Here is a 23989-nt window from a genome sequence, read left to right as displayed (position 1 = left end):
CCGATATTATTTCAGCGCTTCTTGCGCATCTGTTTACATTCCCCTCACCCGGCATATCCTAAACTTATAAGAACGCTACTACACTTGATCTTATACAAAAGGTTCTTAGAAGTGCTGTTTGGGGAGTAGCCTAGAGACAGGGGCTTGGATTGGCGAAAGCTCGCCTGGCAGCGGAGCGCCAGCTCCATGCCAAGATCCAACTAACATAGTTTTAACTGCAGCACCTTTAATCTACTACTAGTTCACTGCCTCCATACATGGTCCCCTTATCAAACGAGCTGTGTCAGGCAGAATTTTGGGTTGTTTTCATGGCTTCCATGTTAACTTTGTCGCCACCCTGCTGTGTAATCCACAAAATATACTGGCAAACTTTTATCATGTACCGATATTATTTGAGCGCTTCTTGCTCACCTCCTTTGGTTCCTCTCTGCCACCCATTGGTTTGAAGCCTGAGTCCATTTAGGGTATGTCGCCATGACACTCTCTAGCCTGCTGCCGCTGCCTCTGCATGCCGTCCCCTATAGTGTCAGGGTCAATTATTGGATGTTTTAGATGCTATCTAGCTTCATTCTGTCACTCTTTCATGGCCATGCTGTTGCCCATAATTTTGGCATAATGGTGCGTTTAAGCAGCCTCAGAGGCATCCATGCATGCTGCCCCTGCTGTTTCCTGTCCATTTCCGTGGTGTTTCCATCCTTTTCTGAGGTTCCCAGGTGTTTGGCCAAGCTTCCCTGTGCAGAGCCTTGGTCCCCTTGAAAAATGCTCGAGTCTCCCATTGACTTCAATGGGGTTCGTTATTCGAGACGAGCACTCGAGCATCGGGAAAAGTTTGTCTCGAATAACGAGTACCCGAGCATTTTAGTGTTCGCTCATCTCTAGTTTTGATGTTACCACCTCTCCTGGGTACATCAATATGTTGAATGACCTGAAATTTTAATTGAACAATGGTATGTTTCCTTTCATGGAAGTGATAAGGGATAGGTAATAAACGTTTGTTGCATCTAATAGTGGATTGGTGTTTATTTATCCTTGTTTTTACAGGCTATATTGTTTCTCCAATATAGAGGAGTCTGCGAGGACATTTAATTATATATTAATATATTTAATTAAAATCCTATTGTTGCTGTGAACCTGTTGTATGATGCATAATAAACCTGTATGCTGATAAAGAATATGAGTGTTGGGACTTCCATTTTTATACTATTGGTTGGCTCTGACCGAACCCTGAGCACTGTGGACTTGCTCACTGTGGAGTGCTGTCTACTTACAAGAGTTTACACTGGTTCCAGTGACTGTCTGTGACACTTTAATTCCAGTAACTGTCTCTGGCACTCTCATTTCAATGACTGTCCCTGACACTCTCACTCTAGTGACTGACCATGACGCTCTCATTCCAGTGACTGTCTCTGACACTCTCATTCATTTTTCCACAGCTGCTTATAAAATTACAGCTGAACTCTGACTGGTTGCCATGGGCAGCTGAAACAGTTTTACTTCAGACATTTCCACTATGTCTGTATCTCTATCCATCTTACCTCACACATAAGCGTCTTATACTCATTGCCTTTAGTAACCATTCAAAGCTCAGAGCTCATATTAATGACCTGTGGCAGAAAAGCAACCAATCACGGCTCAGCTTCATACTGCCACAACATCAACAGCAGATAATGGCTCCGGTATATGGTGGTTAATAAGTGAATTTTGGAAAGTGAGTCACAGAGAGCCACCCTGAGTCACAGAGAGCAGCTGTGGAAAATTTGGTTATTGTAAACAGTAAATTCTATAAGGTTTTAGTATATGAAATGTATGGGAAGTACTGTATGTCCCACAGCTGTCCTGTGGTAATGAACACTGTACTTCTTGTATCCGAGGAAGCTATCTTGTTTCTAAGGGACAACATGGCTACATTTATGAGAAATTATCTTAACATAGGAATATCCAACTGAAGAAATGTCTGCCAAACCTAAACTCAAAAGATAGAGGGTTGGGTCTAGGGGCAACCAAAATTGTATATAACAGGATAGCTAGAGGTCGGTTGGAATTCTATCTGTGAAATGCTGTATTTTTGTTAATAACATTGAATTAGAGAATGTGTTATTTTGTTATCCTTAGTACATTTAAGAAACTTGTCTTAATGGGAAAACCCATTTACAGGCTACGGTTGTCAGCTGTATCTTGTTCAAGCCAACCTGTTAGAAAGTAAAAAATAAAAGTTAAAAACATGTGATAAAGTTTTTCTAATTAAAAGAATTAATTAAATAAAGTAAAAGTCCCCTAAATACAAACATTCCCTATACACGTCTAATAAAGTTAAAAAAAAAACACAAAATCACAAAAAACCCCCACATATTTGGTATCACCTCGTCCATAACCATCTGTACAATAACTCAGAAACATTATTGGACATACGTTTGGTGAACACCATAAAAACAAAACCCGAAAAACTCGCCAAAAATGTAAATTTTTCCTAAAATCCCTACACAAAAATGTTTCAAAAAGTGATAAAAAAAAGTTTACCAAAATGGTACCACATTAAAGGACAACTCAGCATGTAAAAAATAAGCCCTAAACAAGCTCAGTCAACCAAAAATTTTAAAGTTATATCTTGGAAAAGATGGAGATACGGAAACAAATTTGATTTTCTTTATATTAGTTTTTTTCCAGTAAAATTGTAAAAATATATAAAAGCTACACACATGAGGTATAACTGTAATCATAGTTATCTATAGAATAAAGATAATACAGTATTTTTAGTGTACGGTGTACGACCCCCAAAAAATTCAAAAAGAAAGGAAACCAAAATTTTCTTTTCCTCTGTACATTGAAGAGTTAATAAAATCTCTTCAATGAGCTACAGACCCACTAGAATGAAGTATTTGTAAAGTGCATCTCATGTCGCAAAAATAAACCCTTATTTGTCCAAATTGCCAAAAAAATAAAGATTGTATAGCCAATAAGAAGTGACAATGCATAATCTGCTTGTAAGGGCATGACTTCTTTTCAATGCCCTGGTGTGTGCCCATACAGCAGTTTAAAATGTAGAAAAAAATAGCAGGTTTGTGGCACTCTTGAAACCACGCTAGTACTTGCAATCAAATTAATCCTTTATTTAACACTGCAGGTGCATATTACATGAAAACAATAAACGCCTGAGAGCGGTTTGGTATTTTATCTGCTGAGATTTATAAATTTTATGAAAAACAAATTAATTTAGCCAAAAAAAAATGTAATTGCAAAATTGCATCCGATTTTGTTTTAACCCCTGTTAAACAATTAAAGGGTTAACAGACTTAATAAAAGTTCTTTTACGTATGTTTAGGGGTGTAGTTTCTATAATGGGGTAATTTATGGGGTTTTACTTTGATTTAGGCCACTCAAAGGTACTTGAAACCTGAGCAGGTCCCTCAATAGCAGGATTTTGTGTTTTTTATGAAATTGTGAAAAACCGCACCTGACGTTCAAGGCCCCTTAACATCTTACAAAAATGAGAGGATGCATAGAAAACCATATCCACATAAAGTAGACATCTGGTAAATGTTAGTTATTAAGTTTTTTTGCTGTTATGACTATGTGTGGAAAAAGTCGAAAATTTAGAATTTCGAAAATCACACATTTTTTCAAATTTTCCCCAAATATATGATTTTCTCACAAGTAAACGCAACACATGCCACTAAATTTTTGAACTGACATGAAATACAAAGTGTCACAAGAAAACAATTTCAAAAAGTTATAACCACTTATAGTGACACAGGGCAGACTTGAAAAAATGGGCCGTGTCAGGAAGGTGAAAAGTGGCTTCAACGTTAAGGGGTTAGGGTTTGGTCACTGGAAGAATCATCTTCCATCATATATGTAATACTTGTTCTGGTTCCATTCATCCTTTTATACACATTTATACACATTGGGGGTTGTTATGGCGCAGTTGTGGTACAAATGCTGTTTAGAAACTTTCCATTGTTCCCAATGAACATAGGGCAGTCAAAAGTCACTTTGACACAGACCCTGTTTGCACCAAATTCATTATGTGCAAAGACTAGTTCTCACAATAGGACTGAATTCATGATGTGTGACTTTCTGTTTAGGTTCAAGTAGTGGCTCAAATTGATGCCAGTCCCCAACCTGGTCTATGTTCTGCGACTTTGGATGTTTCTTTGCTACTGTCGCAAACAACCCACATAGCATAAGACACTGCCAGGAGATTTATCAAGTGCCAACTAATAAATTAATATTTAATTAATAAATTAATAAATCTGACTGTAGTGGAACTCCAAAGTCCAACTGTCGTAAGAAGCTGGTCTTACGATTATTAGCATTAACCCCTTAACGCTCTGCGCCGTAGCTCTACGGCGCAGAGGTATAAAGGAAGTATGAAGAGGGCTCACGGGCTGAGTCCTCTTCATACAGAGGTGGGGGTTTTTGCATTTTGCACAAAACCCCCACCGCTAATAACCGCGGTCGGTGCTTGCACCGATCGCGGCTATTAACCCTCTAAACGCCGCCCGCAAAGTCGCGGGCGGCGTTTAAAAGACGGCGGCGCGCGGGCGCCGCCATCTTTTTTTCGATCGCCACGCCCCCGAACGTCATCGGGGGGCGGCGATCGGTTACCATGGTAGCCTCGGGTCTTCTCTTGACACGAGGCTACATGGTTTATGCAGGTTCGTTACAATGAGCCAGTGGCTCATTGTAATGTAAGACCTGCAAAAACGCCATATATTGCAATACTGTAGTATTGCAGTATATGGTAGGAGCGATCTGATCATCTAGGGTTATTGTACCCTAGATGGTCTAAAAAATAGTGAAAAAAAAAATAAAAAAAAAAGTTTAAAAAATAAAAAAAATTAATAAAATATTAAAAGTTCAAATCACCCCCCTTTCCCTAGAACGGATATAAAACATAACAAACAGTAAAAATCACAGACATATTAGGTATCGCCGCGTCCCAAAATGCCCGATCTATCAAAATATAAAAACGGTTACGGCCGGCGGTGACCTCCGAGGCGGGAAATGGCGCCCAAATGTCCGAAATGCGACTTTTACACCTTTTTACATAACATAAAAAATGAAATAAAAAATGATCAAAATGTCGCACAGACCTCAAAATGGTAGCAATGAAAATGTCGCCTCATTTCACAAAAAATGACCCCTCACACATTTCCGTGCGCCAAAGTATGAAAAAGTTATTAGCGTCAGAAGATGGCAAAAAATTTTTTTTCTTTTTTGTACACATTCGTTTAATTTTTAAAAATGTATTAAAACACAATAAAACCTATATAAATTTGGTATCACCGCGATCGCACCGAACCAAAGAATAAAGTAGGCATGTTATTTGGAGCGAAGAGTGAAAGTCGTAAAAACTGAGCCCACAAGAACGTGACGCACGTGCGGTTTTTTTTCAATTTTTCCACATTTGGAATTTTTTTTCAGCTTCGCAGTACACGGCATGTTAAAATAAATAACATTACGGGAAAGTAAAATTTGTTACGCACAAAATAAGCCCTCACACAGGTCTGTACACGTAAAAATGAAAAAGTTATGGATTTTTGAAGTTGGAGAGCGAGAAATGAGCCGGAAAACCCTCCGTCCTTAAGGGGTTAATATCATTTGGAGCACTTTCAACTCTTGATGCTTTCTGCATGTGTCAGCAAAACGACAATCATATAGACAACCACTCTGCTAGACTCCAATGTTGGCTACACTTGAATCTACCCTATTTTGTGGTTTTCTGTTGTGCCACTTTTGCTTGAGCACACTGTCTCCAGAATCGGTAATCCTGGTAATCCCTTTGATCTATGTAAAAGAGGGAGACACAGGGGTACCAGATGTATGAGAATGATACTGGGCCACATCTCATTCCCAAAATATTGAGGATCCCTGCAAACCACTGCTTTTTGAATTGTAGTTGAGGCATTGACAAACTGGGGCCGGAGGAAGCAAGTATCTACCAGCCATCAAATACTGGATTAAGAAATATGCCAATAAACTCTTTACTTACAAAGACCTCTATGGGTGTTTCCATTGAGACAACCTGTCAACAGATTCTCCTCTGTTTGCGGAGGTTTGATTGAGCGGTCTGTTCTGCTTGTGGTAAGAGAATCATACACCTCCTACCATAGGAATAGATTTTATGGCAAGTGTGCGTGGGGGTGGGGACAATTTCTCTTTTCTCTGTAATGGCCCTACTAATGCAGGTATTACAAAATATTGCTCTTATTAGATTGCATGTGTCCTCCCATAGAGCCTGATCACCTCTGTGCACCATTTACTGTCTATAACCGGTAATGTAGCTGTATAATATCTCTTTAGGAAGGACGCAGAACTGGTAAGGATCAGAACAGTTGTGTTATTTATATCAATCCTCTTTGCCCTGAGGTCCCTGGTTGGATGCCTGAACTCTGCACCCATCCTAGGTGAAGTTTATATTAGACTCCCTGTAGCTGCAAGGTTCCAGAACAGAGAGAGTTCTCTCAGAGTCATGAGAGAGGACAGATCTTTGCTTGATCCTTGCTACAGGACACACTGCCTGCAGACAGACAGCCAGCTGCTGTCACAATCTGTGGGTAATCCAACAGCATGAGACCTGCTGCAGGACTCTACCTTCCAGAACCTGCTCTAGTATTGCTTCCAAAGCAGCTACAAATTCCCTAATTTGGGCTGTTAGCTTCATCTACCAGGCTGCATTAAATCAGTTTCCTCGGACAGCAGGAGATAGGACCTCAACCTCAGTCGTTTCCACTGCTGTGTTTAAGTTCTGTAATAAAGTTAATATTCATCATCTTATCTACATGTGATCTCTGTCTGATGCATAACATCACAGGCCTCCCCTCTCCCATCTACCCGGAGATCCTAAACACATGTATACACAGGGAATGCCCCAGGGAGAACTACTTCCACCTTACTGTGCCTTCTCCCTCTTCTTGCATTCCACTTGCGAGGCCTGTCCCACCTGGACCAAGTGACCGTGACCAGTCCAGCACTAGGCTGCACTAAAAACAGCCACTCGGGTAGCAGGGGAATCCATCTACCCCCAAGCCAATAGGTCAGGACCCAGTGAGTGGACTTTGCTTTTCCATGGGGTGCCTTGTCCCAGTCCTGCCTACTGTCACCATAGGGGCATAGATAGGAGCCCTATAGAGCCCTATAGCAGGCTTCTGATTGGTGACACACACATATAAAGCATATACACACACATACAGTGCCATATACAAACATACAGCATATATACACACCATATACACATACAGCATATACACATCATAGAATCAGCATATAATTATCAAATATATGTTATATACATATTATGCTGCACAATGTGCAGTATAATATCCATATAATGGTGCACATCCTCCACTCTGTAGTGTCTCAGGCTGGATGACAGGGCCCCCTGACACTGCTATGGCTGCTACCACTGTAGTTACCCCCCTGAGTCATCCCACCCCTCAGAAGGCTCAGGTTTTTCTGAATGTACCTAATAACTATAATAAAAATGTAATTGCATTGAGACATTAAACCAATTAAAGTGATGGATGCAAATTGTAGATTTGAACATGACTTTGTTGTCTTCATCCTTGCATTATAACCTGTGCCTTCATCTCTTGTGAGACCTATGGACATCCCTCTTAGACATTCTTAGCAGCTGATGAGATTCCGTTCCTCTTATTTCATCGTCTGCCGCATATTTTGTTGTTGTCTTCTGTTTCTATGCTATAGAAGCATAGTTTTGAAGTTTATTATGTTTATTCACTTGTAACCGATCCAAATTGGATCCTATTCCCCATGTAAAAGTCTTGGAGAGAGGCCTGACAAATTGTCAGTTGTGTAACGTACCTGTGAATATGCTGCGCACTGTGCAGAGGAATAATCTTTGAATTAATGCGATTTCTAACTCAAGCGAAACAGATCAGGGTCTGTGGTGTAGAACTGAATTGCTTCAATTGGCAGGAGCTGGAGAGCTGAGGAAGTCAGCATTTAAAGGGAGAATATCAAAACAAGTCTATTAGGCTTGTGCGTTTGAGCTCCGCAATCATTTCACTTACTGAGAGCTTTTCACAGTAACCTCTGTCGAGTACGAATCCACTACTACTTTCAGCCAGGGCTTTTCAATTAGTGCTATGAGCGCTCTTGGATCTTGAGTAGAGATGAGCGAGCACTAAAATGCTCGGGTACTCGTTATTCGAGACGAACTTTTCCCGATGCTCGAGTGCTCGTCTCGAATAACGAGCCCCATTGAAGTCAATGGGAGACTCGAGCATTTTTCAAGGGGACCAAGGCTCTGCACAGGGAAGCTTGGCCAAACACCTGGGAACCTCAGAAAAGGATGGAAACACCACGGAAATGGACAGGAAACAGCAGGGGCAGCATGCATGGATGCCTCTGAGGCTGCTTAATCGCACCATTATGCCAAAATTATGGGCAACAGCATGGCCATGACAGAGTGACAGAATGAAGCTAGATAGCATCTAAAACTTCCAATAATTGACCCTGACACTATAGGGGACGGCATGCAGAGGCAGCGGCAGCAGGCTAGAGAGTGTCATGGCGACATGCCCTAAATGGACTCAGGCTTCAAACCAATGGGTGGCAGAGAGGAACCAAAGGAGGTGAGCAAGAAGCGCTCAAATAATATCGGTACATGATAAAAGTTTGCCAGTATATTTTGTGGATTACACAGCAGGGTGGCGACAAAGATAACAAGTTTGATGTGGAAGCCATGAAAACAACCCAAAATTCTGCCTGACACAGCTCGTTTGATAAGGGGACCATGTATGGAGGCAGTGAACTAGTAGTAGATTAAAGGTGCTGCAGTTAAAACTATGTTAGTTGGATCTTGGCATGGAGCTGGCGCTCCGCTGCCAGGCGAGCTTTCGCCAATCCAAGCCCCTGTCTCTAGGCTACTCCCCAAACAGCACTTCTAAGAACCTTTTGTATAAGATCAAGTGTAGTAGCGTTCTTATAAGTTTGGGATATGGCGGGTGAGGGGAATGTAAACAGATGCGCAAGAAGCGCTGAAATAATATCGGTAAATGATAAAAGTTTGCCAGTATATTTTGGGGATTACACAGCAGGGTGGCGACAAAGTTAACAAGTTTGATGTGGAATGCCCTGTAATAGCTCTTGGGCGGTGTGCCTTTTATCGCCTAGGCTCAGCAGTTTGAGCACCGCCTGCTGTCGCTTAGCGACGGCACTGCTGCTGTGCCTAGAGCTACCGACTGATGGCGCCATGGCCACGGATGGTAATTCGGAGGAGGAGGAGGTGGAGGAGGGGTGGGAGGAGGAGGAGGTATAGTAGGCCTTTGTGACCTGGACCGAGGTAGGCCCCGCAATCCTCGGCGTCGGCAGTATATGACCAGCCCCAGGGTCAGACTTGGTCCCAGCCTGCACCAAGTTAAGTGTAGTAGCGTTCTTATAAGTTTGGGATATGGCGGATGAGGGGAATGTAAACAGATGCACAAGAAGCGCTGAAATAATATCCCTAAATGGTAAAAGTTTGCCAGTATATTTTGTGGATAACACAGCAGGGTGGCGACAAAGTTAACAACTTTGATGTGGAATCCATGAAAACAACCCAAATTTGTGCCTGACACACCTCGTTTGATAAGGGGACGATGTATGGAGGCAGCTATATGGACGACTTTTGGAGGTAGCAATGGAGACAACGTGTGGAGGCTGCTATGGAGACAATTTAATTTGGATAGTGCCTGTATGTGGCAGTCCAAAAAAGTTTTCAAACCAGAGGAGCAGGTAGGTGGCCCTCCAGAAAAATGGAATAGATTGAGTGCCTGTATGTGGCACTCCCAAAAATTGTTTAAAACAGAGGACCGGGTAGGTGGCCCTCCAGAAAAATTAAATGCATAAAGTACTATAGCTAGAGCCAGTGGGCCCTGTCAAAAAATAGCCAGTTTCCTCTGCTTTAGTGTACAAAGAGGAGGAGAAGGAGGAAAATGAGGAGGAGGAGGAGTGCATAAATTATTCAGGTTGAGCTTCCTTCACCTGGTGGAGATTGGAAATTATGAGAAATCCAGGCTTTATTCATCTTAATAAGCGTCAGCCGGTCAGCGCTGTCAGTCGACAGGCGTGTACGCTTATCGGTGATGATGCCACCAGCTGCACTGAAAACCCGCTCGGACAAGACGCTAGCGGCAGGGCAGGCAAGAACCTCCCAGGCGTACAGCGCCAGTTCGTGCCACATGTCCAGCTTTGAAACCCAGTAGTTGTAGGGAGCTGTGTGATCATTTAGGACGATGGTATGGTCAGCTACGTACTCCCTCACCATCTTTCTGTAAAGATCAGCCCTACTCTGCCGAGACTGGGGACAGGTGACAGTGTCTTGCTGGGGTGACATAAAGCTGGCAAAAGCCTTGTAAAGCGTACCCTTGCCAGTGCTGGACAAGCTGCCTGCTCGCCTACTCTCCCTCGCTACTTGTCCCGCAGAACTACGCACTCTGCCGCTAGCGCTTTCAGAAGGGAAATACTGTTTCAGCTTGTGCACCAGGGCCTGCTGGTATTCATGCATTCTCACACTCCTTTCCTCTCCAGGGATGAGAGTGGAAAGATTTTGCTTGTACCGTGGGTCCAGGAGAGTGAATACCCAGTAATTGGTGCTGGAATAAATTCTTTGAACGCGAGGGTCACGGGATAGGCAGCCTAGCATGAAATCTGCCATATGCGCCAGAGTCCCAACGCGCAAGAATTCACTCCCCTCACTGGCCTGACTGTCCATTTCCTCCTCCTCCAACTCCTCCAACTCCTCTTCTTCTGGCCATACACGCTGAACAGTGAAGGTCTGAGCAATGCTCCCCTCTTGTGTCTCACCAACATTCTCCTCCTCTTCCTCCTCATCCTCCTCCACCTCCTCCGATATGCGCTGAGAAACAGACCTGAGGGTGCTTTGGCTATCAACAAGGGAATCTTCTTCCCCCGTCTCTTGTGACGAGCGCAAAGCTTCCGACTTCATGCTGATCAGAGAGTTTTTCAACAGGCCAAGCAGCGGGATGGTGAGGCTGATGATGGCGGCATCGCCACTGACCATCTGTGTTGACTCCTCAAAGTTACTCAGCACCTGACAGATATCAGACATCCACGTCCACTCCTCATTGTAGACTTGAGGAAGCTGACTGACCTGACTACCAGTTCTGGTGGAAGTTGACATCTGGCAGTCTAAAATCGCTCTGCGCTGCTGGTAAACTCTGGATAACATGGTTAATGTTGAATTCCACCTCGTGGGCACGTCGCACAACAGTCGGTGAGCGGGCAGTTGGAGGCGGCGCTGCGCTGCCCTGAGAGTGGCAGCATCTGTGCTGGACTTCCTGAAATGTGCACAGATGCGGCGCACCTTCGTGAGCAAATCGGACAGATTGGGGTATGTCTTGAGGAAACGCTGAACTATCAGATTTAACACATGGGCCAGGCATGGCACATGTGTCAGTCTGCCGAGTTGCAGAGCCGCCACCAGGTTACGGCCGTTGTCACACACAACCATGCCTGGCTTCAGGTTCAGCGGTACCAGCCACAGATCAGTCTGCGCCGTGATGCCCTGTAATAGTTCTTGGGCGGTGTGCCTTTTATCGCCTAGGCTCAGCAGTTTGAGCACCGCCTGCTGTCGCTTAGCGACGGCACTGCTGCTGTGCCTAGAGCTAGCGACTGATGGCGCCATGCCCACGGATGGTAGTTCGGAGGAGGAGGTGGAGGAGGGGTGGGAGGAGGAGGAGGCATAGTAGGCCTTTGAGACCTGGACCGAGGTAGGCACCGCAATCCTCGGCGTCGGCAGTATATGACCAGCCCCAGGGTCAGACTCGGTCCCAGCCTCCACCAAGTTAACCCAATGTGCCGTCAGCGATATATAGTGGCCCTGCCCGGCAGCACTCGTCCACGTGTCCGTGGTCAGGTGGACCTTGTCAGAAACGGCGTTGGTCAGGGCACGGATGATGTTGTCTGACACGTGCTGGTGCAGGGCTGGGACGGCACATCGGGAAAAGTAGTGGCGGCTGGGGACCGAATACCGAGGGGCGGCCGCCGCCATGAGGTTGCGAAAGGCCTCGGTCTCTACTAGCCTATAGGGCAGCATCTCCAGGCTAAGCAATCTGGAGATGTGGACATTAAGGGCTTGGGCGTGCGGGTGGGTTGCACTATATTTTCTTTTCCGCTCCAGCATCTGGGGTATGGAGAGCTGAACGCTGGTGGATGCTGTGGAGGATCGTGGAGGCGACGATGGGGTTTTTGTGCCAGGGTCCTGGGCAGGGGGCTGACTATCAGCTGACACAGGGGAAGGAGCAGTGGTGTGCACGGCCGGAGGTGAACGGGCTTGGTGCCACTGAGTGGGGTGTTTAGCATTCATATGCCTGCGCATACTGGTGGTAGTTAAGCTAGTAGTGGTGGAACCCCTGCTTATCCTGGTTTGGCAAAGGTTGCACACCACAGTCCGTCGGTCATCCGGTGTTTCCTTAAAGAACCTCCAGACTTCTGAAAATCTAGCCCTCGCCGCGGGAGACCTCGCCACGGGAGCTTCACTACGTGACACATTTGGCGCTGATGCACCAGCTCTGGCCCTGCCTCTCCGTCTGGCCCCACCACTGCCTCTTCCAACCTGTTCTGGTCGAGGACTCTCTTCCGTCTCAGAAGCACTGTGTTCACCCGGCCTCTCAACCCAGCTTGGGTCTGTCACCTCATCATCCTCCGATCCCTCAGTCTGCTCCCCCCTCGGACTTCCTGCCCTGACAACAACTTCACCACTGTCTGACAACCGTGTCTCCTCATCGTCGGACACCTCTTTACACACTTCTTCCACTACGTCAAGAAGGTCATCATCACCCACAGACTGCGACTGGTGGAAAACCTGGGCATCGGAAAATTGCTCAGCAGCAACCAGACAAGTGGTTTGTGACTGTGGGAAGGGTCCAGAAAACAGTTCCTCAGAGTATGCCGGTTCAAATGCCAAATTTTCCTGGGAGGGGGCAGACTGGGGGGGAGGAGGCTGAGGTGCAGGAGCTGGAGGAGTGCCGATTTCGGTGACATGGGTGGACTGCGTGGAAGACTGACTGGTGGACAAATTGCTCGAAGCATTGTCGGCAATCCACGACATCACCTGTTCGCACTGTTCTGGCCTCAACAGTGCTCTACCACGAGTCCCAGTAACTTCAGACATGAACCTAGGGAGTGTAGCTCTGCGGCGTTCCCCTGCTCCCTCATCAGCAGGTGGTGTCTCACCCCGCCCAGGACCATGGCCTCTGACTCCTGCAGTAGTTGGACGCCCACGTCCCCGCCCTCGTCCTCTACCCCTAGCCCTCGGGTTAAACATTTTGAAAATGAAAGTTACAACTTAAATTTTTTTTTTACTTTTTTTGTGTTTTTTTTTGTTTTTTTTTGTGTTTTTTAGTTTTTAAAACCAAACGATGCTATCCTATTGCTATGGCTATTTTCTAGCCAAGTATGAAAGCACACTGCTATGCCAGATGAGATGACGCTGAGTTATGAAAAAATAAACGTAAAATAAAAAGTAAATGGCAGACTGTGCCTAATTTCAATCAAACCCCTAATAAATTTTCCCACTTCGGTCTTTGCGATGGATATGTGCGTCACTAAGCGCTAAACACAACGGTCCCAAGTCTCACTGCAAATTCCTCACAATATGGTAGTAGATGCACTACCGCAAGGCCAGCCACCAGCAGATCAACCAGAAATAAAATATATAACGCTATTGTAGGCCTAAGTAAGCCGTTTGGATTCTCCTATGGCTATTTTCTAGCCAAGTATGAAAGCACACTGCTATGCCAGATGAGATGACGCTGAGTTATGAAAAAATAAACGTAAAATAAAAAGAAACTGCCAGACTGTGCCTAATTGAAATCCAACCCCTAATAAATTATCCCACTTCGGTCTTTGCGATGGATATGTGCGTCACTAAGCGCTAAACACAGCGGTCGCAAGTCTCACTCCAAATTCCTCACAATTGGCTAGTATATGTACTGCAGCAAGGACAGCCACCAGCAGATCAACCAGAAATAAAATATATATAACGCTATTGTAGGCGTAAGTAAGCCGTTTGGATTCTCCTTTGGCTATTTTCTAGCCAAGTATGAAAGCACACTGATGAGATGACGCTGAGTTATGAAAAAATAAACGTAAAATAAAAAGGAAATGGCAGACTGTGCCTAATTGAAATCCAACCCCTAATAAATTTTCCCACTTCGGTCTTTGCGATGGATATGTGCGTCACTAAGCGCTAAACACAGCGGTCGCAAGTCTCACTCCAAATTCCTCACAATTGGCTAGTATATGCACTGCAGCAAGGACAGCCACCAGCAGATCAACCAGAAATAAAATATATATAACGCTATTGTAGGCGTAAGTAAGCCGTTTGGATTCTCCTTTGGCTATTTTCTAGCCAAGTATGAAAGCACACTGATGAGATGACGCTGAGTTATGAAAAAATAAACGTAAAATAAAAAGAAACTGCCAGACTGTGCCTAATTGAAATCCAACCCCTAATAAATTATCCCACTTCGGTCTTTGCGATGGATATGTGCGTCACTAAGCGCTAAACACAGCGGTCGCAAGTCTCACTCCAAATTCCTCACAATTGGCTAGTATATGCACTGCAGCAAGGATAGCCACCAGCAGATCAACCAGAAATAAAATATATATAACGCTATTGTAGGCGTAAGTAAGCCGTTTGGATTCTCCTTTGGCTATTTTCTAGCCAAGTATGAAAGCACACTGATGAGATGACGCTGAGTTATGAAAAAATAAACGTAAAATAAAAAGAAACTGGCAGACTGTGCCTAATTGAAATCAAACCCCTAATAAATTTTCCCACTTTGGTGTTTGAGGTGGATATGTGTGTCACTAAGAGCTAAACACAACGGTAGCAAGTCCCCCTGCAAATTCCTCACAATATGGTACTAGCTGCACTACTAGTGCCAGCAAGCCCAGCCACAAGCAAACAAAAAAAAAAAAAGTATAACGTTATTGTAGCCCTAAGAAGGGCTGTTGGGTTCTCGTTGAATCACTCCTGCCTAACACTATTCTAATAGAACACCCTAACGCTTTCCCTGACCAGCAGCAGCTCTCTCCCTAGCGGCATCCAGACACAGAATGATCCGAGCAGCGCGGGCAGCGGCTAGTCTATCCCAGGGTCACCTGATCTGGCCAGCCAACCACTGCTATCGACGTGTAAGGGTACCACGTCATGCTGGGTGGAGTGCAGAGTCTCCTGGCTTGTGATTGGCTCTGTTTCTGGCCGCCAAAAAGCAAAACGGCGGGAGCTGCCATTTTCTCGAGCGGGCAAAGTATTCGTCCGAGCAACGAGCAGTTTCGAGTACGCTAATGCTCGAACGAGCATCAAGCTCGGACGAGTAAGGGCCTCCATTCAGCAATGTTACTGGAAATCAAGTTTTAGCTAGGATTTTCCTAGCAAGGATTATATATTTTCCATTGCTGCATTTAAACATCCTTAGGCTGCATTCACACGACCATATGGTGGACGCACGTACGGCCGCAAGCTTGCGGCCAAACATACATCGCCCATAGACGGCAATGGGTGCACAGAGCGATAGGATGCCACACACATGTAGTGTGCCACACACAGCTACTGTACGGCTCAATACACAGGGAAAGATAGGACATGTCCTATCTTTCCCCGTGTGCATGGCCCGTACACCATGCATTTCTATGGAGATGGGTTGCCCCTCCTCCTCTCCATCACGACAGACATCCAGCTACAGCCTTAATGTAAATGCAGCCTTAGAATGGATGACCACTTGCCTTATGAGCCAATACAGATAATTATGGTGGACTAGTGACAATTCATTACAGTGTATGGCCACAAGGGGCATACAAAAACAACTAAGGGTCTCAGTGCCAGAACAATGTATGGGCCCCCTTCCACCAATAGAACACTTTTTTCCTACAGCTGCTCACTCTTTTCTGGCTGATAAAGAGGGGAATTAAATGAGAAAACCTCTTCCATGGCATCCAAAAAGCAGTGAACATATTCTGAACTGATGCTGATCCTGGGTGAGCTCAAACTATGATACGCATACCCAAGTGGATACATCCCACTCCGGATGTACTCCCAGCAGTAAGACATACATATTTATGTTGAGGTTTACTGCTGCAGATGTCCTACCTCTCCATTACAAGTTTTCAACAAATGCCAGGCTGCTTCATTGTGATCATATTGTCTATATATGATAGTAAAGTCAGATGGAGTCGTCCCCAACGTCACCAGTTCAAAGCTAGGAAGGAAATTACAAATGGTGCATAAAACATAACTTTTAATATTATTTCTAAAAATAGAAAAAAATTAGAGATGAGCGAACACTAAAATGCTCGGGTACTCGTTATTCGAGACGAACTTTTCCCGATGCTCGAGTGCTCGTCTCGAATAACGAACCCCATTGAAGTCAATGGGAGACTCGAGCATTTTTCAAGGGGACCAAGGCTCTGCACAGGGAAGCTTGGCCAAACACCTGGGAACCTCAGAAAAGGATGGAAACACCACGGAAATGGACAGGAAACAGCAGGGGCAGCATGCATGGATGCCTCTGAGGCTGCTTAATCGCACCATTATGCCAAAATTATGGGCAACAGCATGGCCATGACAGAGTGACAGAATGAAGCTAGATAGCATCTAAAACATCTAATAATTGACCCTGACACTATAGGGGACGGCATGCAGAGGCAGCGGCAGCAGGCTAGAGAGTGTCATGGCGACATACCCTAAATGGACTCAGGCTTCAAACCAATGGGTGGCAGAGAGGAACCAAAGGAGGTGAGCAAGAAGCGCTCAAATAATATCGGTACATGATAAAAGTTTGCCAGTATATTTTGTGGATTACACAGCAGGGTGGCGACAAAGTTAACAAGTTTGTTGTGGAAGCCATGAAAACAACCCAAAATTCTGCCTGACACAGCTCGTTTGATAAGGGGACCATGTATGCTTACAGTTCATGCCAGTCGCTGCACTGGCTGCCAGTCTCCTTTCGAATACAGTTTAAAATAATAATAACCCTCATCCATAAAGCTCTGTATAATGCTGCACCCCCCTACCTCTCCTCTCTTATCTCAGTCTATCGCCCAACCCGTGCTCTTAGATCCGCCAGTGATCTTAGATTAACCTCTACCCTAGTGCGGACCTCCCACTCGCGTCTACAAGACTTCTCTAGAGCTGCACCAATTCTATGGAATGCTCTGCCCCGGACTATCAGACTAATACCTAACCTCCAAAGTTTCAAACGTGCTCTTAAAACCCATTTCTTTAGGCAAGCCTATAACACTCATTAACTGCATGAAGTTTTAACTCTTCTACTAACCCGTCCTGTGTCGTCCTCCCATCTGTTATCCAGCAACCAACAGGCACCAGACTTCTCTGCAGTCCCATTCACCCTGGACCTGGTATATAAGATGACGGCTGAGTGGTTCAAGCGACAGCAAATCCATTTATTATATTTTGTTCTATTCCCTAAGAAGAATGGCTTGACCATTAAATATTCTTTTACCTCGTGTTACCCCATCATCTTCATAAACCGTAAGCTCTGGCGAGCAGGGACCTCACTCCTGTTGTTCCATACAAATGTTGTGCTCTGTTACATTACATTTGTATTTGTTTCCTATGATTTGTAAAGCGCTGCAGAATATGATGACGCTATATAAATAAAGATTATTATTATTATGGAGGCAGTGAACTAGTAGTAGATTAAAGGTGCTGCAACTATGTTAGTTGGATCTTGTGATGGAGCTGGCGCTCTGCAGCCAGGCGAGCTTTCGCCAATCCAAGCCCCTGTTTCTAGGCTACTCCCCAAACAGCACTTCTAAGAACCTTTTGTATAAGATCAAGTGTAGTAGCGTTCTTATAAGTTTAGGATATGCCGGGTGAGGGGAATGTAAACAGATGCGCAAGAAGCGCTGAAATAATATCCCTAAATGGTAAAAGTTTGCCAGTATATTTTGTGGATTACACAGCAGGGTGGCGACAAAGTTAACAACTTTGATGTGGAATGCCCTGTAATAGCTCTTGGGCGGTGTGCCTTTTATCGCCTAGGCTCAGCAGTTTGAGCACCGCCTGCTGTCGCTTAGCGACGGCACTGCTGCTGTGCCTAGAGCTACCGACTGATGGCGCCATGCCCACGGATGGTAATTCGGAGGAGGAGGAGGTGGAGGAGGGGTGGGAGGAGGTATAGTAGGCCTTTGAGACCTGGACCGAGGTAGGCCCCGCAATTCTCTGCGTCGCCAGTATATGAGCAGCCCCAGGGTCAGACTCGGTCCCAGCCTGCACCAAGTTAAGTGTAGTAGCGTTCTTATAAGTTTGGGATATGGCGGGTGAGGGGAATGTAAACAGATGCGCAAGAAGCGCATGATGCGCATGGAGCTGGCGCTCTGCTGCCAGGCGAGCTTTCGCCAATCCAAGCCCCTGTCTCTAGGCTACTCCCCAAACAGCACTTCTAAGAACCTTTTGTATAAGATCAAGTGTAGTAGCGTTCTTATAAGTTTAGGATATGCCGGGTGAGGGGAATGTAAACAGATGCGCAAGAAGCGCTGAAATAATATCCCTAAATGGTAAAAGTTTGCCAGTATATTTTGTGGATAACACAGCAGGGTGGCGACAAAGTTAACAACTTTGATGTGGAATCCATGAAAACAACCCAAATTTCTGCCTGACACACCTCGTTTGATAAAGGGACGATGTATGGAGGCAGCTATATGGACGACTTTTGGAGGTAGCAATGGAGACAACGTGTGGAGGCTGCTATGGAGACAATTTAATTTGGATAGTGCCTGTATGTGGCAGTCCCAAACATTTTTCAAACCAGAGGAGCAGGTAGGTGGCCCTCCAGTAAAATGGAATAGATTGAGTGGCTGTATGTGGCAGTCCCAAAAATGTTTCAAACCAGAGGAGCAGGTAGGTGGCCCTGCAGTAAAATGGAATAGATTGAGTGCCTGTATGTGGCAGTCCCAAAAATTCTTCAAACCAGAGGAGCAGGTAGGTGGCCCTGCAGTAAAATGGAATAGATTGAGTGCCTGTATGTGGCAGTCCCAAAAATGTTTCAAACCAGAGGAGCAGGTAGGTGGCCCTCCAGTAAAATGGAATAGATTGAGTGCCTGTATGTGGCAGTCCCAAAAATTGTTCAAACCAGAGGAGCAGGTAGGTGGCCCTGCAGTAAAATGGAATAGATTGAGTGCCTGTATGTGGCAGTCCCAAAACTGTTTCAAACCAGAGGAGCAGGTAGGTGGCCCTCCAGTAAAATGGAATAGATTGAGTGCCTGTATGTGGCAGTCCCAAAAATGTTTCAAACCAGAGGAGCAGGTAGGTGGCCCTCCAGTAAAATGGAATAGATTGAGTGCCTGTATGTGGCAGTCCCAAAAATTCTTCAAACCAGAGGAGCAGGTAGGTGGCCCTCCAGTAAAATGGAATAGATTGAGTGCCTGTATGTGGCAGTCCCAAAAATTTTTTAAAACAGAGGACCGGGTAGGTGGCCCTCCAGAAAAATGGAATAGATTGAGTGCCTGTATGTGGCACTCACAAAAATTGTTTCAAACAGAGGACCGGGTAGGTGGCCCTCCAGAAAAATTAAATGCATGAAGTACTATAGCAAGAGCCAGTGGGCCCTGTCCAAAAATAGCCATTTTCCTCTGCTTTACTGTACAAAGAGGAGGAGAAGGAGGAAAATGAGGAGGAGGAGTGGATCAATTATTCAGGTTGAGCTTCCTTCACCTGGTGGAGATTGGAAATTCTGAGAAATCCAGCCTTTATTCATTTTAATAAGCATCAGCCTGTCAGCGCTGTCAGTCGACAGGCGTGTACGCTTATCGGTGATGATGCCACCAGCTGCACTGAAAACCCGCTCGGACAAGACGCTAGCGGCAGGGCAGGCAAGAACCTCCAAGGCGTACAGCGCCAGTTCGTGCCACATGTCCAGCTTTGAAACCCAGTAGTTGTAGGGAGCTGTGTGATCATTTAGGACGATGGTATGGTCAGCTACGTACTCCCTCACCATCTTTCTGTAAAGATCAGCCCTACTCTGCCGAGACTGGGGACAGGTGACAGTGTCTTGCTGGGGTGACATAAAGCTGGCAAAAGCCTTGTAAAGCGTACCCTTGCCAGTGCTGGACAAGCTGCCTGCTCGCCTACTCTCCCTCGCTACTTGTCCCGCAGAACTACGCACTCTGCCGCTAGCGCTGTCAGAAGGGAAATACTGTTTCAGCTTGTGCACCAGGGCCTGCTGGTATTCATGCATTCTCACACTCCTTTCCTCTGCAGGGATGAGAGTGGAAAGATTTTGCTTGTACCGTGGGTCCAGGAGAGTGAACACCCAGTAATCGGTGCTGGAATAAATTCTTTGAACGCGAGGGTCACGGGATAGGCAGCCTAGCATGAAATCTGCCATATGCGCCAGAGTACCAACGCGTAAGAATTCACTCCCCTCACTGGCCTGACTGTCCATTTCCTCCTCCTCCAACTCCTCCAACTCCTCTTCTTCTGCCCATACACGCTGAACAGTGAAGGACTCAACAATGGTCCCCTCTTGTGTCTCGCCAACATTCTCCTCCTCTTCCTCCTCATCCTCCTCCACCTCCACCTCCTCCGATATGCGCTGAGAAACAGACCTCAGGGTGCTTTGGCTATCAACAAGGGAATATTCTTCCCCCGTCTCTTGTGACGAGCGCAAAGCTTCCGACTTCATGCTGACCAGAGAGTTTTTCAACAGGCCAAGCAGCGGGATGGTGAGGCTGATGATGGCGGCATCGCCACTGACCATCTGTGTTGACTCCTCAAAGTTACTCAGCACCTGACAGATATCAGACATCCACGTCCACTCCTCATTGTAGACTTGAGGAAGCTGACTGACCTGACTACCAGTTCTGGTGGAAGTTGACATCTGGCAGTCTACAATCGCTCTGCGCTGCTGGTAAACTCTGGATAACATGGTCAGTGTTGAATTCCACCTCGTGGGCACGTCGCACAACAGTCGGTGAGCGGGCAGTTGGAGGCGGCGCTGCGCTGCCCTGAGAGTGGCAGCATCTGGGCTGGACTTCCTGAAATGCGCACAGATGCGGCGCACCTTCGTGAGCAAATCAGACAGATTGGGGTATGTCTTGAGGAAACGCTGCACTATCAGATTTAACACATGGGCCAGGCATGGCACATGTGTCAGTCTGCCGAGTTGCAGAGCCGCCACCAGGTTACGGCCGTTGTCACACACAACCATTCCCGGCTTGAGGTTCAGCGGTGCCAGCCACAGATCAGTCTGCGCCGTGATGCCCTGTAATAGCTCTTGGGCGGTGTGCCTTTTGTCGCCTAGGCTCAGCAGTTTGAGCACCGCCTGCTGTCGCTTAGCGACGGCACTGCTGCTGTGCCTAGAGCTACCGACTGATGGCGCCGTGCCCACGGATGGTAGTTCGGAGGAGGAGGTGGAGGAGGGGTGGGAGGAGGAGGAGGCATAGTAGGCCTGAAACACCTGGACCGAGGTAGGCCCCGCAATCCTCGGCGTCGGCAGTATATGAGCAGCCCCAGGGTCAGACTCGGTCCCAGCCTCCACCAAGTTAACCCAATGTGCCGTCAGCGATATATAGTGGCCCTGCCCGGCAGCACTCGTCCACGTGTCCGTGGTCAGGTGGACCTTGTCAGAAACGGCGTTGGTCAGGGCACGGATGATGTTGTCTGACACGTGCTGGTGCAGGGCTGGGACGGCACATCGGGAAAAGTAGTGGCGGCTGGGGACCGAATACCGAGGGGCGGCCGCCGCCATGAGGTTGCGAAAGGCCTCGGTCTCTACTAGCCTATAGGGCAGCATCTCCAGGCTAAGCAATCTGGAGATGTGCACATTAAGGGCTTGGGCGTGCGGGTGGGTTGCACTATATTTGCGTTTCCGCTCCAGCGTCTGGGGTATGGAGAGCTGAACGCTGGTGGATGCTGTGGAGGATCGTGGAGGCGACGATGGGGTTTTTGTGCCAGGGTCCTGGGCAGGGGGCTGACTAGCAGCTGACACAGGGGAAGGAGCAGTGGTGTGCACGGCCGGAGGTGAACGGGCTTGTTGCCACTGAGTGGGGTGCTTAGCATTCATATGCCTGCGCATACTGGTGGTAGTTAAGCTAGTAGTGGTGGAACCCCTGCTGAGCCTGGTTTGGCAAATGTTGCACACCACAGTCCGTCGGTCATCCGGTGTTTCCTTAAAGAACCTCCACACTTCTGAAGATCTAGCCCTCGCCGCAAGAGCCCTCACCACGGGAGCTTCACTAGTTGACAGTGGCGCTGATGCACCAGCTCTGGCCCTGCCTCTCCGTCTGGCCCCACCACTGCCTCTTCCAACCTGTTCAGGTCGAGGACTCTCCTCCGTCTCAGAAGCACTGTGTTCACCCGGCCTCTCAACCCAGCTTGGGTCTGTCACCTCATCATCCTCCGATCCCTCAGTCTGCTCCCCCCTCGGACTTCCTGCCCTGACAACAACTTCCCCACTGTCTGACAACCGTGTCTCCTCATCGTCGGACACCTCTTTACACACTTCCACTACGTCAAGAAGGTCATCATCACCCACAGACTGTGACTGGTGGAAAACCTGGGCATCGGAAAATTGCTCAGCAGCAACCGGACAAGTGGTTTGTGACTGTGGGAAGGGTCCAGAAAACAGTTCCTCAGAGTATGCCGGTTCAAATGGCAAATTTTCCTGGGAGGGGGCAGACTGGGGGGGAGGAGGCTGAGGTGCAGGAGCTGGAGGAGTGGGGATTTCGGTGACATGGGTGGACTGCGTGGAAGACTGACTGGTGGTGGACAAATTGCTCGAAGCATTGTCAGCAATCCACGACATCACCTGTTCGCACTGTTCTGGCCTCAACAGTGCTCTACCACGAGTCCCAGTAACTTCAGACATGAACCTAGGGAGTGTAGCTCTGCGGCGTTCCCCTGCTCCCTCATCAGCAGGTGGTGTCTCACCCCGCCCAGGACCACGGCCTCTGACCCCTGCAGTAGTTGGACGCCCACGTCCCCGCCCTCGTCCTCTACCCCTAGCCCTGGGGTTAAACATTTTTAAAATGAGAGTTATAACTTTTTTTTTTTTTTTTACTTTTTTTTGTTTTTTTTTGTGTTTTTTTGTGTTTTTTGTTTTTTTTTGTGTTTTTTGTTTTTTTTTGAGTTTTTAGAAACAAACAATCCTATCCTATTGCTATGGCTATTTTCTAGCCAAGTATCAAAGGAAGCACACTACTATGCCAGATGAGATGACACTGAGTTAGTGCCTAATAGAAATCCAACCCCTACTGAATTTTCCCACTTCAGCCTTTGCTATGGATATGTGCGCCACTAAGCGCAGAACACAGCGGTCGCAAGTCTCACTACAAATTGCTCAGAATTGGCAAGTACATGCACTGCAGAAACTACAGCCACCAGCAGATCAACCAGAAATCAAATATATAGAACGCTACTGTAGGCTTCAAGAAGCTATTTGTATTCTCCTATGGCTATTTTCTAGCCAAGTATCAAAGGAAGCACACTACTATGCCAGATGAGATGACACTGAGTTATTGCCTAATAGAAATCCAACCCCTACTGAATTTTCCCACTTCGGCCTTTGCTATGGATATGTGCGCCACTAAGCGCAGAACACAGCGGTCGCAAGTCTCACTACAAATTGCTCAGAATTGGCAAGTACATGCACTGCAGAAACTACAGCCACCAGCAGATCAACCAGAAATCAAATATATAGAACGCTACTGTAGGCTTCAAGAAGCTATTTGTATTCTCCTATGGCTATTTTCTAGCCAAGTATCAAAGGAAGCACACTACTATGCCAGATGAGATGACACTGAGTTAGTGCCTAATAGAAATCCAACCCCTACTGAATTTTCCCACTTCAGCCTTTGCTATGGATATGTGCGCCACTAAGCGCAGAACACAGCGGTCGCAAGTCTCACTACAAATTGCTCAGAATTGGCAAGTACATGCACTGCAGAAACTACAGCCACCAGCAGATCAACCAGAAATCAAATATATAGAACGCTACTG

At 46.4% G+C, this 23989-nt stretch overlaps 1 long non-coding RNA gene across 1 annotated transcript in view; it reads right to left on the bottom strand.

Moving 5' to 3' along the window:
* Positions 1-1108: 1108 nt before the first annotated feature.
* LOC140068893 (uncharacterized) overlaps positions 1109-23989 on the bottom strand; it is a 32399-nt gene continuing 9518 nt past the window's right edge. Inside the window, exons 3-4 of the long non-coding RNA XR_011848616.1 lie at positions 16121-16229; positions 1109-2189 (exon numbers count right to left, since the gene is read on the bottom strand). This is a non-coding gene — a long non-coding RNA (uncharacterized lncRNA). The remainder of the gene's footprint in view (positions 2190-16120; positions 16230-23989) is intronic.

This window comes from Engystomops pustulosus, chromosome 7 (genome assembly GCF_040894005.1).
Source record: "Engystomops pustulosus chromosome 7, aEngPut4.maternal, whole genome shotgun sequence".
Taxonomy (NCBI): domain Eukaryota; kingdom Metazoa; phylum Chordata; class Amphibia; order Anura; family Leptodactylidae; genus Engystomops; species Engystomops pustulosus.
This window is presented reverse-complemented; position numbering and strand designations above follow the sequence as displayed.